This window comes from Pygocentrus nattereri, chromosome 1, assembly GCF_015220715.1.
Source record: "Pygocentrus nattereri isolate fPygNat1 chromosome 1, fPygNat1.pri, whole genome shotgun sequence".
Classification (NCBI taxonomy): Eukaryota; Metazoa; Chordata; class Actinopteri; order Characiformes; family Serrasalmidae; genus Pygocentrus; species Pygocentrus nattereri.
Genome location: NC_051211.1, coordinates 2,138,652 through 2,153,929, shown reverse-complemented (window position 1 = coordinate 2,153,929; position 15,278 = coordinate 2,138,652). Strand labels below are relative to the sequence as shown.

The 15,278-nt window shown below is 43.6% G+C and overlaps 1 protein-coding gene across 5 annotated transcripts in view; it reads left to right on the top strand.

The window, feature by feature from the left end:
* The window catches only part of ptprua (protein tyrosine phosphatase receptor type Ua), a 430,978-nt gene that overhangs the window by 59,035 nt on the left and 356,665 nt on the right, over positions 1 to 15,278 (top strand). The gene's annotated exons all lie outside the window — the stretch shown is intronic.

Here is a 15,278-nt window from a genome sequence, read left to right as displayed (position 1 = left end):
AATTTGATTTATTTTACACGCTAACCGACAGCGGAAGTTTCACTGTAACTAGACGTCCGTACCTGACAGCTGCCACGATTATACGCTCTGAAAAAGGTGGTTCTTCAAGGGCTCTTTGACAAAGACAACGGGCCTCATTCACCAATATCTTCCTTAAAAGTCTGTTCTTAACAGTGTTCTTGAGGAAGCTCATAAGGAAAAGTCCACATCAGATTCATGGCGTGTTCCTAAAGCGCAGAAGTGTGTAGATGCTCTTTTAGCTCATAACTGTCGAAACTCTTCCATTTTAATTTAGGGCTGGGCGATAAAATGATAGCAATCATTATCACAATATAATTTTCCCCGATGTAAATATAAGAAATGTTCGATAAATGTTTGATATAATAGGCCATTTTCATAATTCCGTCTTCTGGCAACAGGCGCAGGGTATTTTCTACTGCAAGGATACAAGATGCAAGCAAAGGCAAAATAGTCCCCAAATAAAACTTATTATTCCAGATTTTCCACAATTTTCCATCATCAACATTCCATATAACCTCAGAAGACTTGTGTAGGTTCTCTGGTGGTTCTGGATGGTAAATAAAATGTCTGTATCTGTGTTGTAGTCATGGCGACGCCTGGTTCCCATCACCACCACTGTAAAGACGTCTGAACCTGATTATATCTCAAACACTGAAACGTAGAATTTTTGAAAATTCGGTGGAATTCCCCTTTAAATACTTGCAGCAATGGCTGAGCGAAGTAATCAGTTAACTATATACTTACATACTCATAGCTCTATATGTTAAACCAGAGAGAGAGAGAGAGAGAGAGAGAGAGAGAGAGGCATATCTTTCTGCCTCTCTTTCTCTGCCTCTTTCTCTGTCTCTCTCTCTCTGTCTGTCTCTCTCTTTCTCTCTCTCTCTCTCTCCCTCTGTTGAGAGGGCGTATCAACGGCGCAGTGAAGTTACATGTTACAAATTACAACCCCAATTCCAGTGAAGTTGGGACGTTGTGTAAAACATAAATAAAAACAGAATACGATGATTTGCAAATCCTTTTCAACCAAAACTCAATTTAACACACTACAAAGACGAGATATTTAATGTTCAAACGGATAAACTTTTTTGTTTTTTGAAAATATTCACTCATTTTGAATTTGATGCCTGCAACACGTTCCAAAGAAGTTGGGACAGGGGCAACAAAAAACTGGGAAAGTCGAGGAATGCTCAAAAAACACCTGTTTGGAACATTCCACAGGTGAACAGGTTAATTGGAAACAGGTGAGTGTCATGATTGGGTATTAAGGGAGCATCCCTGAAAGGCTCAGTCGTTCACAAGCGAGGACGGCGAGGTTCACCACTTAGTGAACAGCTGCGTGAGCAAATAGTCCAACAGTTTAAGAACAACGTTTCTCAACGTGCAACTGCAGGAATTTAGGGATTTCATCATCTACAGTCCATAATATCATCAAAAGATTCAGAGAATCTGGAGAAATCTCTGCAGGTAAGCGGCGAGGCAGAAAACCAACACTGAACGCCCGTGACCTTCGACCCCTCAGGCGGCGCTGCATTAAAAACCCACATCATTCTGTAACGGATATTCCCACATGGGCTCAGGAACACTTCGGAAAACCACTGTCAGTGAACTCAGTTCGTCGCTCCGTCTACAAGTGCAGGTTAAAACTCTGCCATGCAAAGCGAAGCCACATATCAACACCACCCAGAAACGCCGCCGCCTTCTCTGGGCCGAGCTCATCTGAGATGGACTGACGCAGAGTGGAAAAGTGTCCTGTGGTCTGACGCGTCCACATTTCACACTGTTCCTGGAAATCATGGACGTCGTGTCCTCCGGGCCAAAGAGGAAAAGGACTGTCCGGATTGTTTTCAGCGCAAAGTCGAAAAGCCAGCATCTCTGATGGTGTGGGGTGGGGGGGGGGGGGGGGTGTTAGTGCCCATGGCAGGGGTAGCTGGCACATCTGTGAAGGCCCCATTAATGCTGAAAGGTACATACAGGTTTTGGAGCAACATCTGCTGCCATCCAAGCAGCGTCTTTTTCAGGGACGTCCTGCTTATTTCAGCAAGACGATGCCGAGCCACATTCTGCACGTGTTACAACAGCGTGGCTTCGTAGTAAAAGAGTGCGGGTACTAGACTGACCTGCCTGCAGTCCAGACCGTCTCCCATTGAAAATGTGTGGCGCATTATGAAGCTCAAAATACGACAGCGGAGACCCCCGGACTGCTGAGCAGCTGAAGCTGGACATCAAGCAGGAATGGGAAAGAATTCCACCTACAAAGCTTCAACAATCAGTGTCCTCAGTTCCCAAACGCTTATTGAGTGTTAAAGGAAAGGTGATGTAACACAGTGGGAAACACGCCCCTGTCCCAACTTCTCTGGAACGTGTTGCAGGCATCAAATTCAAAATGAGTGAATATTTGCAAAAAACAATAAAGTTTATCAGTTTGAACATTAAATATCTCGTCTTTGTAGTGGATTCAGTTGAATATGGGTTGAAAAGGATTTGAAATTCATCGTATTCTGTTTTTATTTATGTTTTACACAACGTCCCAACTTCACTGGAATTGGGGTTGTAAAACTGGGGGCCACTGTGGACAGGGTGGGTTGTGATGACCGACCCACCAAATTTTTAATTGGGCTTGGAATGGGGAGATTTTCCGGCCGGCAGTCTGGCCTGTCAGTGGGACCATTCTGGCCAGCTGAACTGAAGAGGAACTGAATTAGAGCACAGCTCAGCCACATCCTTCAATATGTGAACATTTATTTATTTAGCACATTTCCTACGCAAGGCAATTTACATAGATAAAAGCAGAGGGAGCCTCGGCAGCTTTCCGAACGAGCTGCATCTGCTTAATGGTCTTTTTGGGGAGTCCAGTTAAGAGACCATTATAGCAGTCCAGCCTGCTGAAGATAAAAGCATGGATGAGCTTCTCTGAGACTTGTTGTGAAGCCGAACCTTTGATCATGGAGATAATTTTAAGATGACAGAAGGCTGTTTTTAGAGCCCGGGAGTCGAGATATTTCCTAATATGAAGTCAAATCCAATTGCCAAACACAGTAATCTCTTATTTAGTTGAAGAAAATTTTGCCTCATCCAATTATTTATGGACTAGTGATACAGCAATGCCATTTTATTTAGACTGAATATTTTTAGTAGTCATCAACGCCAGGTCAGATACCACAGCAGAACCATTACCTACTTCGAAAGCAGTAGTTGTTATTGTAAATGAGTGTAATGTACCTTTACAGTTACATCATTAAATCCAGCTGACATGATCTGACCGAGCAGCACTGAAGTGGTGAAGAGCGAGTTTTGTTGCCCATCAGAAAAGCTCTTCTGTACAACTGTGAGTAAAGTAGGTTTCATAGTTTTGATCCTCATCTGCCTCCTTAAGCAGCAGCACAGCGACAGCAGGAATCGCATCCGAGGAGCTCACGCTTCGTTTTCCGTCTTGTTGGAGTCGTTTGATTGGCTTGTTGAGCTGTAGCTGAATGTCCTCTAAATCCAGACAGACACTGTGTACCTTTTACAGTAAAATAAAGCTCTGTAGGTCGTTCAACACAGTTTTAACAGTAAAGGTTTTTAACGCTGGAGTTAATGTAGAACTGCTAATTCACCTGCGAATGTTGAGTGACGTTTTACCAGAAGCTACTCTACTTTTGAGGAGAAGTTTCCTGCCAGAGATGTGAGAAGAGCAGCTAAACCTGAGCTAAAAACCATGCTTGAAATATTCAAAACTATCTGCCAATGTAGTGAGATCATTTTACTCAAAGATAAAATTACTTTAAACAAGTAAAAACGTCTAGAAATAAGTTAAATAATCCTACGATACTCACACAAATATCTCCAAATGAGAAATATTAGATATTGAGAGTAGCTTTAAGATGATTTCTCTTGGTAAGTTATTCTCCATATGTTGACACAGTGAGTCTGCTGGGCTCGAATCCCAGGCTTATGACTTAGTAACTACAGGGACTTTAATGCAAACTGGCTGAGCTATTCTTAGGTTGTAGGAGTGTGTAATAAATCTTTGGTCCTGTTGCTGACTCTGGTCTTTTAAGCGGTTAATTGAAAGTAATTTTCATAACAGCCGTTCGTTTTTCTTTTGTACTGGGGCCTGTAAGATCCTGGTTCCTCCAGTGCCCAGTCCTCACCCTGCTGGAGGTAGGACGGTGGGTCTCTGACAGAGAGGAGTCCCGCTATCTCTGAAATGAAACGAGCTACAGTCACATCAGGACCGATCTCGATCCCGAGCAGCAATCTGTTCCCTGACGGAGCCTCAGCCGCACAGCACACTCTGCAGTTTATTCGCTCTGCATGCGGGCGGCGTAGCGAGGCGCGGCGGGCGACGGCGGGACGGCCGATGGAAGAGGGCATGTGATCTTTGCTTTGGTGCAGATAGAAAGTTACACCCAGCCACAAACCAATTTCGCTGCTCAGATTGGGTCTCGTGTTGACTGTGCGTGAGCTCGCGTGCATAAGGAGCTCTGGTGGGATTGCATGAGTGAGGCAGAGAGAGACAGATCACCACAGCGAACAAGCCACGATGTTTTTGTGCCCTCGACTCAGACGATACGGCGCTGAAACGTGGTCTCAGGACGCTCTGAATGCAATTTATATCTAGTTTGTTTATTGCTTTCCAAGATAAAAGCGCTTGTTTGTTCTAGTCCTGTAACAGTTATTACATAATCGCCTAATCGCAGTCATCTGCAGGTTTCTGTGGTGTAGCAGTGACGATGTTCGTCTGGGGGCAGTCGTGGGCTGGAGGTCTGGGAACCAGCCTTGCAACCGGAAGCTCGTCGGTTCCCTGAGCCGACAGTACTTGAGCAAGACGCCTAACCCCCAACTGCTCCCCGGGCGCTGTGGATTGGGCTGCCCACCACTCCGGGCAAGTGTGCTCACTGCCCCCTAGTGTGTGTGTATTCACTAGTGTGTATGTGGTGTTTCACTTCACAGACGGGTTAAATGCAGAGGTGAAATTTCCCCGTTTGTGGGACTAATGAGGGTCTCTTAATATTAATGATTGCAATTATTTCATTATTTCACATTAAGCTGAATGTAAATTCTGCCGTAAGTGTGTTCATAGACACATCGACGCATCATGGGACTCATTAAAACTTCTAACTTGGTGGTCTAACGTGTTTAGAGGGCAGCTTGAGTAGGGTCTGTTTATTTGTTAGCAAATCCTAATGTTTTTAGCATGCATGCTAGCAGAATTAGTGCTTATTCGCTTGTTTTTGTTGTCGAGTAAACTTGCAGCTTCGCTCGACTTGCGATTCGGTGTAGCTGCACACGTTTGATTGCAGAAACATACGTAGCCAGGAAGCAAGACGGCTAATTAATGAATTGACTTTAGTGCTGTAAAAGCTGCGTCTCGCTGTTGTCGGATTAAAACCTCGTATCTCCGGAACAGTGACTTTACAGGAGAAGGAAAAAACCTACTGTGCTTTTAATGTAAGTCAATGGAACCGGACGTCTTTCCGAGTCATTTTGGTTCGTTTCTTTTGGTCCAAAGATGCAAAGAACAACAGGGCCTTTTAAATTATGTCAAAAACTGAAAAATGACAGAAGTGGAGATACGAGGTTTTGTTCCGACGGCAGCGACATCATGACGTAAAAAGATAGCTAAGTTATCCAGTGCGTTTATTTATGCGACACGAAATTGACATGTAAAATTTCATGATCATTAAAGGCCCTAATTCGTTTGTGCCCCAGCACTAACGACCCTGTTTACTGACGAAACTCGGACGATCCTAATTGACGGTAAATGTAAGTGAGGGACCGTTAGCAGAGCAGGTCTCGGCGTCTCTGTCCTTTAATGTAGGTTATCTGTTATTTTATTTACATCAGTGTTTTGCTGTGTATTTAAGGCCGTCGTGATCGTGAAATTTATCAATAATTGTGCTTTAATGATTTAATCGTCTTGTTTGCTGTTTGGATCTATGAAGATAAAAGGCTGAAGTGGCCTGAGTGGCGGATTAGCTCTCCGGCTTCTTAGCTCTGTTTACCTGATACACAACAAGCTTTGTACTGACAGGAACTGATACATTAATGATGATATTTATATATTAATAAAAAAGGCTCGCTGTATTATTGATAGAGAGCAAGAGAGGGAGAGAAAGGGAAAGAGAGAGAATAAACGAGATACAAAGAGTCGGGTAGAAAGAGAGAGAAAGAGAGAAAGGGAGAGAAAGGGTTGAGAGAGAAAAAGGAGAAGAGAGAAAGAATGAGTAGGATGGAGGGAGGAAGAGAGAGAGGGGGAGAAAGGAGACAGGGAAACTGTCTCTCTCTCTCTTTCCCTGTCTCTCTCTCTCTCTCTCTTTCCCTCTCTCTCTCTCTCTCTCTCTCTCTCTCCTTCTCTCTCCTTTTCTCCCCCTTTCTCTTTCCCTCTCTCTCTCTCTTTCTGTCTCTTTCTGTCTCTCTTTCTCTTTCTCTCTCTCTCTCTCTCTCTCTCTCTCTCTCCCTCTCTCTCTCTCTCTCTCTCTCTCTCTCTCTCTCTCTCTCTCTCTCCCTCTCTTTCTCTCTTTCCCTCTATCTCTCCATCTTTCTCTCTCTCTCTCTTTCTCTCTCTCTCTCTCTCTCTCTTTCCCTCTCTTTCTCTCTTTCCCTCTATCTCTCCATCTTTCTCTCTCTCTCTCTCTCTCTCTCTCTCTCTCTCTCTCTCTCTTTCCCTCTCTTTCTCTCTTTCCCTCTATCTCTCCATCTTTCTCTCTCTCTCTCTCTCCCTCTCTCTCTCCCTCTCTCTGTCATATATAATATGTAATATATAGTTAGTTATATTAGTGCTGTGCTGGGAGCTGAATGGGTTGATATGGAGCATTTGAGAAAAATCATAGTTTCTAAATGCTTAAACCTTTTTAACGTGAAAGAATAAGAATACAATCATTTCCTAAACACAGAGCAGCATAAGACACGTTAACGCCGCTGTTATGTTTTAAAAGCTTTTAAACTCAAATGATAGGAGTTTAAAACGGCGCCTCCTGTGCGTCCGTGACGTCTGTAAGCGCGGACAGCCGATGTGCTGCTCCGCTGTCCAGCCAGTCAGCGCTCAGTAGCGGTGCTGCTTGAATTAAAGGAAAGTTCTGTTTTAGCTTTTGGTTTTCAGGCTTTTCACCCCATTCGCCCCATTCACCCCATTCACAGAGGACTCGCTTGCGGGCTTGATATAATGGGGGAAATAGGAAGTGGCCAGGCTCTGGTTAAGTCCGTGCTCTCAGCGGATCAGCTCGATGATTCCATTCGTTCTCAGTTGTTCTGTATCTCCCTCTGAGTCCGGAATGAATCCATAGAGGAAGGTTGAACTAACTATCGCTCTGAACTGGAATAATAGCGGAGTTAGAGCTGAATTACGGTCAGGGTGCTGCATTCGTGCTGCAGCAGGTTTGTGTTCGAATGGCTCCTCCTGTGTGCAGGCTTTACACTAGACATTGGAACATTGCCGTGAGGATCTGATTGCGTTCAGCCCTTGGTGCTGATGCTGGACGATGAGTTCTCTAACTGTACTGCGCTGCCCGGTGGAAAAAACAACACTGTTTAACTGATATTTGTTAAAAGGAAGTGGAACAGCTGGACCTGATAATCTGCTGCGCAGTTTGATTCCTCTCTTTCTGCTCCACCAGGCTCTGCACTCCGAGCTCACTTGAGCATTTCACCGTGACAAGCTGTTGAGATATTCTCACTATGTAGCTCTGCCTATTTCTGTCACCAGTGTTCTCTCACACTCGCTCACACCCGTACTCACAAACTCACACGTGTTGCTCTTCTACCTTCTCAGAATAAACTTATTTATGTTGATAGTTTATCCTTTTTATATTCTGTTATATTACGTCCTATATGTATTGTATATATGCACAAATACCTGTATGCAATAATAATATAGCCCATATGTATTATATGTACATAAATACCTATGCCATGATAATATGGCCCATATTCATATCTATTATATATTCATGTACCCATATATGTAAAATATGTCCTATATGTGTTATATGTATATATATATATATATATATACACACAATGTGTGTAAGTGCTTATATGTAGCACTAATATGGCCTATATATATTATATACATTAATACCTATATGTAATAATAATGTGGCTCATATTATATATGTAAAAGTACATATATATCAATTGTTTGTCCCATATGTATTTTGTTTGTATCTATGTGTAATAGTAATATGGCCTGTATTTATTTTATGTACATTTGTCCCATATATACGTATATATATACGTAATACTACTATGACCCATATATATTATATTATATATTATAATATTGTGCCCCATATTTATTATATAGACACATAAGTACCTGTACAGCAATCATTTGTAATTATATAGATGTGTGTGTATATATATGTAATGATAATTTGTCCCATATTATATTATTAGTACCTGTTTGTAATAAGAATCTTTCTAAACCTAATCCAAACCCTAATCCTAACCTCAGGAGCTAAAAATAAACACTAGTTTGTTTTAAAAAAGTGAAACAGGTTCAGGAGCATTCCTGCTGGTTTTCATACAAACGCGGGACATATTTAAAAAATCTAACTAATGAAAATAAAGATGCAAACATGCACACACCCACTGTAACCTCTACTGTCCCCACGTTCTTCCCTTATTCTGTCACATCAAAGGTTCTGTTTCTTAAAAACGGGATTAATCAGCCCTTCATCATGTTTTCCAGCGTTTTATATTGTATTTACGTCTCCACAAAGACATAAATACTTACACACACACACATTCACCACTCACTCCTATTCTCACACGATACAGTAGCTCAGTTACGGCTTTCCGATGGGGCCGGACGTGGTGGTACTGACCAGCTCAAGGTTCTTTGGTCACTTCCATCAAATTGAGTGCATCCACTTAACCCCAGCAATAAGGACCAAGCATCTCCGTGGCCTCTGCTTTTCATCTGGACCATTAAGCAGAGGAACAGTGGTGCTGCTGGCTCTGCCGCTTCAGCGCTGACCTCTCCGCTGCTGTAGTGGAGCTCATGGTCATGCATCTTTGCTGCGGAAGAGAGCAGCAGGCAATTGAGCTTCTCCTCGCAGCAGGGCTTCTCGGGATTTGCACACTAAAACCTTCAGAGGCGTCTCTGAATGACCAGGCAGGACGCCAGAACGAGCTGTCCGTATAACAAACGTCCTCCGTCAGAGTCACAGCCACCGTTTTTTATTTAAGAAATTGAGCCTGAGCTGGAGAGCAGCGTCCTGGTAAAAAAAAAACAAAAAAAAAAGTAAAGAAAAGAAGCAGAATATCGTTTCACCACCTTTAAAAAAATAAAACGTGAAAGAGAGGGAAAGACAGAGACCAGGAGAAAAGGAAAGGCAAAGAGAGACAGTGAGAGAGAGAAAAGAGAGGGAGAGGAAGGATTGAAAGAGAAAAAAGGGGGAGAGAAAGGGAGAGATAAAGAAAGAGAAAAGGGAGAAAAAGGCAGAGTAAAGACAAAGAGAGAAAAGGAGGAAGTGAGAGAAAAAGAGAGAGAAACAAAGAAAAAAGGTAGAGGGAGAGAAAGAGTTAAAAGAGAAAAAGGAGAAGAGAGAAAGAATGAAAAGGAGTGTTCAGTCAGTGAGTCTCTCTTTCCCTTCATTCCAGCTTAGGTTCTTCTCAGGAGCTTCTCTTTCAGCTCCTCAGAGAACCTGCAGACACACCTCCAAAGCTCAGTCTGAGAAGCTGGTTGATGATCAAACCCATTCAGTGGTGCTGAGGTCTGGACTCTGGGGTGGTCAGTCCATCGTTCAGCTCCTTTGTTTGATGTGTCCGTCTCCTTTTCTCAGTGAGGTTCTTCTTGATCATCTACACGTCCTTTCAGACCCACAGCGCTGAGTGGTCTTCTCACAGTGGAAGGATGGACAGAAACACCTGTGGATGTTTTCAGATCTGAAGCAGCTTGATCTTCTCCTCTCTCTCAGAGATCAAAGCTTTCAGTGCTGTTTATCTGATGGGGGCAGTTTTGGTGTCTATCAGGTCTTCCAGGTGGTTGTTAGGAAACACTTTAAGATCCGAGCATGAACTTCGTCTCTGCAGACCAGTTTCTGCTCCGCCGTGTTGAACGGTATAAACTCGCAACGCACATGCAGAACAGACTTAAACTTTCCGATAGGGAATGTAATCGGATACAGGCGTTTACACGGATATTATTCTTCTATTTAACAGATTATTTACAGGATTACCCACCTTGTTCAGTTGGATAGAAACTGTATTCCGAATGGCCTCAATTGGATCAGGCTATTCCAACTGAGGTGTTTACATGGACGTATTCTATTCCGATTGAGCTATTAGTCGGATTATGAATGGATTAAACAGTGGCTGTTGTTTGATTGCATAATTTGAAAAGCCCAGTTACTCTTTACATTAAAATTTCATGACTAACAGTTCAAAATACAGTATCTCTTAAAAGTGAGTGCACCCCTCACATTTCTGGGACGACACTATAGAAATGAAACTTGGATATGATTTAAAGTGGTCAGTGTGCAGCTTGTATAGAATTATAAATTTACTGTCCTCTGAAAAGAACAACACACAGCCATAAATGTCTAAATAGCTGGCAGCACAAGTGAGTCCACCTCACAGTGAACGTGCCAAGAGGCCAAGGTCATACAGCGGTTTTCCAGGACAGGTTCTACGCGGAACAGGCCTCGCCAGGGTCGACCAAAGAAGTTGAGTCCACATGTTCAGCGTCATATCCAGAGGTTGGCTTCAAAAAATGGAAGCATGAGTGCTGCCAGCATTGCTGCAGAGGTTGAAGAAGTGGGAGGTCTGCCTGTCAGTGCTCAGACCAAACGCCGCACAATCCATCAACTCAGTCTGCATGGCCTTCGTACCAGAAGGAAGCCTCTTCTGAAGCTGACGCTCAAGAAAGCCTGGAAACAGTTTGCTGAACACAAGCAGACCAAGAACATGGATTACTGGAACCATGTCCTGTGGTCTGACGAGGCCAAGATAAACTTGTTTGGCTCAGATGGTGTCCAGCATGTGTGGTGGCGCCCTGGTGAGGAGAACCAAGACAACCGTGTCTTGCCTAAGGCCAAGCATGGTGGTACAGCCTCATGTTCTGGAGCTGCATGAGAGCTGCAGAGTTTTTTTCCGACGGCCGCGTTTTCCTACACACCGTACCATCATTTACTTACAACACATCTCACTTCCATCGTCGGTGCACGGTGACATAGTCGAGCTTCGCACCTGAATCCCTGCATTATTTCAAAGAGCGCAATTTTCCTGGCTCCTCACTCGGAGGACAGGGCTTTTGAGTTTGTGCATGCACTGAAAAATCAACCACATATCCATATGTTCATGCTTTCATCAAACCGCTACCTTAGGGAGTGGAGCGCTATTGAACTTTGAAAACAATTTTGAGGCTGAGAGAACAGACGGAGTGTCGGGTCGGCGTTTGATGCGGGCCGTAATCACGGAGTACGTGCACACACAGGCCCGCGGCTAATGCTTCCCTGCTCTTCTTCCATACTGCTTATTTGGTGGGAAAATGGAGGCGGTGCGTGTAACTATATTAGCAGTCAGCAGCTCATAGGTGGTGTGTGTGTGTGTGTGTGTGTGTGTGTGTGTGTGTGTGTGTGTGTGTGTATAATGCGTGTGTGGGTGTGTACGCCTGTATGTAGAGTCAATATTCCAGCCTTAAACCTAAAGCCAGATTTTAGATGCCCTTTCCATTCTCTCTCTCTCTGTCTCTCTCTCTCTCTCTCTCTATCTCTCTCTCTCTCTCTCTCTCTCTATCTCTCTCTCTCTCTCTCTTTATTTCACTGATTGGGGCTCTGGAGGCTGCCAGCTAATGATCTTTTTCATTTCTCTCCAACACTATCAAACGCTGCGTTCTCCTCCAGGGTTCGATGTTTGTTTTGCCTCGTGTCGTCTGTGGCTGCCAGAGTGCTGAAAGTTTGCCTCAAATCTTTAAGCTCGGGAGCCAAAGTATCGAGGGGAATTGAGAAAAAAAGGCTTCTACAATACCCGGCTCGGCACGGAGTTTGCTAAATGGAAACTTCTGTAATTAGAGCTAAATTGGACCACCTTCGTGCGAGTGATTCATCACGATTAGCTACAGCATGTGATTAGCTCTCTCCATTTTTGAATGTCTACACGTTCAGATTCAATCTCGGAACTGGTCGCCGTGGCAGCCGAGCCAGAAAGAAGCTCTGACACCCTTCCTTTACTGCCCTGTGCAAAAGCATTGGCCTCAATGCCAGCGTAATAGCTGGGATGCTTAGATTTGGCTGACATTTCAAATCTATAAGTGATGATGTGTCTGTTCGACTGTTTAGGTGAATGTTTAGGTGATGCTGAGATTCTCCACTAAAATATCTGCATTTTATTGATTTGCAACGCTACAGCAATAAAGTTTATGTATCTGATGGGTTTAGTCCCAATTCCTGTGTTTTATAAATGTATACATATCGGCAAATATGTAAATGAGTGGTGTAAAGTGCTGCCACTGGACCCTGGATCAGTGTAAACGTATTCTGTGGATGACCAATCGCGCTTCCCCATCTGGCCGTCTGATGGACGAGTCTGGGTTTGGCGAATGCCAGGAGAACGTTATCTGCCTGACTGCACTGTGCCAGCTGTAAAGTTTGGTGGAGGAGGGATAATGATATGGCGCTGTTTTTCAGGGGTTGATCTAGAACCCTTAGTTCCAGTGAAGAGAATCTTAATGTTTCAGCTCCAAGACATTTTGGACAATCGTACACGAACGGTTTGGGGATGAGCCTCTCCTGTTCCAGCAGAACTGAGCCCCAGTGTACAAAGCAGCTCCATAAAGGCCTGACTGGGTGAGTTTGGTGTAGAAGAACTTGACTGACCCTCACAGAGCCCTGACCTCAACTCCATCCAACACCTTTGGGATGAACTAGAACGGAGATTGTGAGCCAGACCCTCTCGTCCAACATCAGCGTCTGACCTCAGAAATGCTCCTGGATGAATTGACAGAAATTCCCACAGACAAACTCCAACATCTTGTACATCTCGCACATTTCTCTCTGATCTAACACGACTAACGGAGGAGATATCTGTGAGAAGATGAGTCAGTCAAAGTGAAAAACAAGCTGCAGAGAAAATGGGGCTCCTAACAACCACCTGGAAGACCTGGTAGACCTCAAAACTGCCCCCAATCAGATAAACAGCACTTAAAGCTTTCATTAGATTAGATTAGATTCGATTAGATAAGATTCGACTTTATTGTCATTGGTCAGAGTGCAGCTACAGAGCCAATGAAATGCAGTTAGCATTTAATCAGAAGTGCAAAGTACAGTATTATTTACACACACACTCACCGGCCACTTTATTAGGTACACCTTACTAGTAAAAGGCTGGACCCACTTTCACCTTCAGAACTGTCTTAATTCTTCATTTCAGACTTTCAACAAGGTGTTGGAAACGTTCCTCAGAGATTCTGGTTGGTTATTTGAGTTCCCGCTGCCTTTCTATCATCTGGAACCAGTCTGCCCGTTCTCCTCTGACCTCTCACATCAACAAGGCATTTTCGTCCACACAACTGACCGCTCACTGGATATTTCCTCTTTTTCGGACCGTTCTCTGTGAACCCTAGAGATGGTTGAGTGTGAAAATCCCAGCAGATCAGCAGTTTCTGAAATACTCAGACCAGCCCGTCTGACACCAACAACCACGCCACGTTCAAAGTCCCTTAAATCCCCTTTCTTCCCCGTTCTGATGCTCGGCCTGCACTTCAGCAAGTCGTCTTGACCACCTCTACAGGCCTAAATGCACTGAGTTGCAGCCGTGTGATTGGCTGATTAGCTATTTGTGTTAACAAGCAACTGAACCTAATAAAGTGGCCGGTGAGTGTAAAGTGCAGGACAGTATAGTGGTTAAAAATATAGATGTGCAAGTACAACTATAATATAAATATGCACAGAGTGAGTGGAGAGTGACCTATGAGGTGGTATGTCCAGTGAGAGCAACATATCGTCACCGACCAAAGAAAAACAAGTATCTCCAAAATAGTAACTTTACAGGAGAGGGCAAAAACATCCTTTACTTTCAGTGTAAGTCAAAGGAAAGAGATTTTATTTTAAGCATTTATGGAGCATTTCTGTGTCTCCAATCATCTTGAAATCTTCACACAATTTAAAGCAGTTGCTGAACTCAAATGATGGAGAAAAGTGAATATCGTCAAAAATGGAGATGCGTGTTTTTCTTAGGACAGCGACAATATGTAAACTTGTACAGTAATTGTTGGTGCAAATATGAATAGTGCAATAATACTAGGTTATAAAGTACAGTACAATGCAGTGATGCGGTTAAAGTGTCAACGTGGAGGTCAGCAGGGTCACAGTCTCAGGGTAGAAGCTCTTCCTTCTGGTCGTGGTGGAGCGGAGGCTCCTGTAACACCTGCCAGATGGGAAGAGAGTAAAAAGTCCATGGTTGGGAACAGGACCGTCCTTGATGACGTTCTCAGTGGAGGGTAACTGGGCAGCTGTGATGCGTTGGGCACCCGCTGGAGCGCCCTGCGGTCAGATGCAGAGCAGTTGCCAAACCACACTGAGATGCAGGTTGTGAGTTTGCTCTCTGTGGTACAGCGGTAGGCGTCCCAGTATCCCGGGACACAGGTGAGCTTTCTCGAGGAAATCGAGCTGCTTCAGATCCCAAAACATCCACAGGTGTTTCTGTCCATCCTTCCACTGTGAGAAGACCACTCAATCTCCCTCTTATCCTACAGCACCGTCACTCCGTTAGATTGAAGGAAAACAGCATTAAAACAGAAGCAAAGCGATTGTGTTTTTGTGCAGCTGTAAAATATAAGGAGCTTAATGTGAAGGCCTGTAATACGGAGATGAACGGGGTCTTTATCATGTTATGGTTTTATCTGTAAGAACGAAGAGATGCGCTGCTGCATCCGCCCACTCTTCAGCCTCATTACTCTCAGAGCTGGGGTTTGTTTGCGTGCACAAAAAGGCAGCTTGGCAGGTGGAATTCTCTTGAATCTAATTGATATATCCAATATACCTCATGTCGAGATTATTTTACACTATTCTAATATTATTTAACGTATTTCTAGACACTGTTTATGTGTTTTTAGTGATGTTATTAGGTAAAATGATCTCACTGTGTTGGCAGATAAATTTGCTTGTTGTAAGAAATGTGCTTGAACCATGCAAAATACTATTGTCCAATAAAGTGAGATCATTTTGCTCAAAAGAATGACTCAAAACAAGTAAAAAACTAAGTTGAATCATTTTATAATATTCATACAACCATCTCAAAATGAGAAATATTGCATATTTAGGCTAGATTTT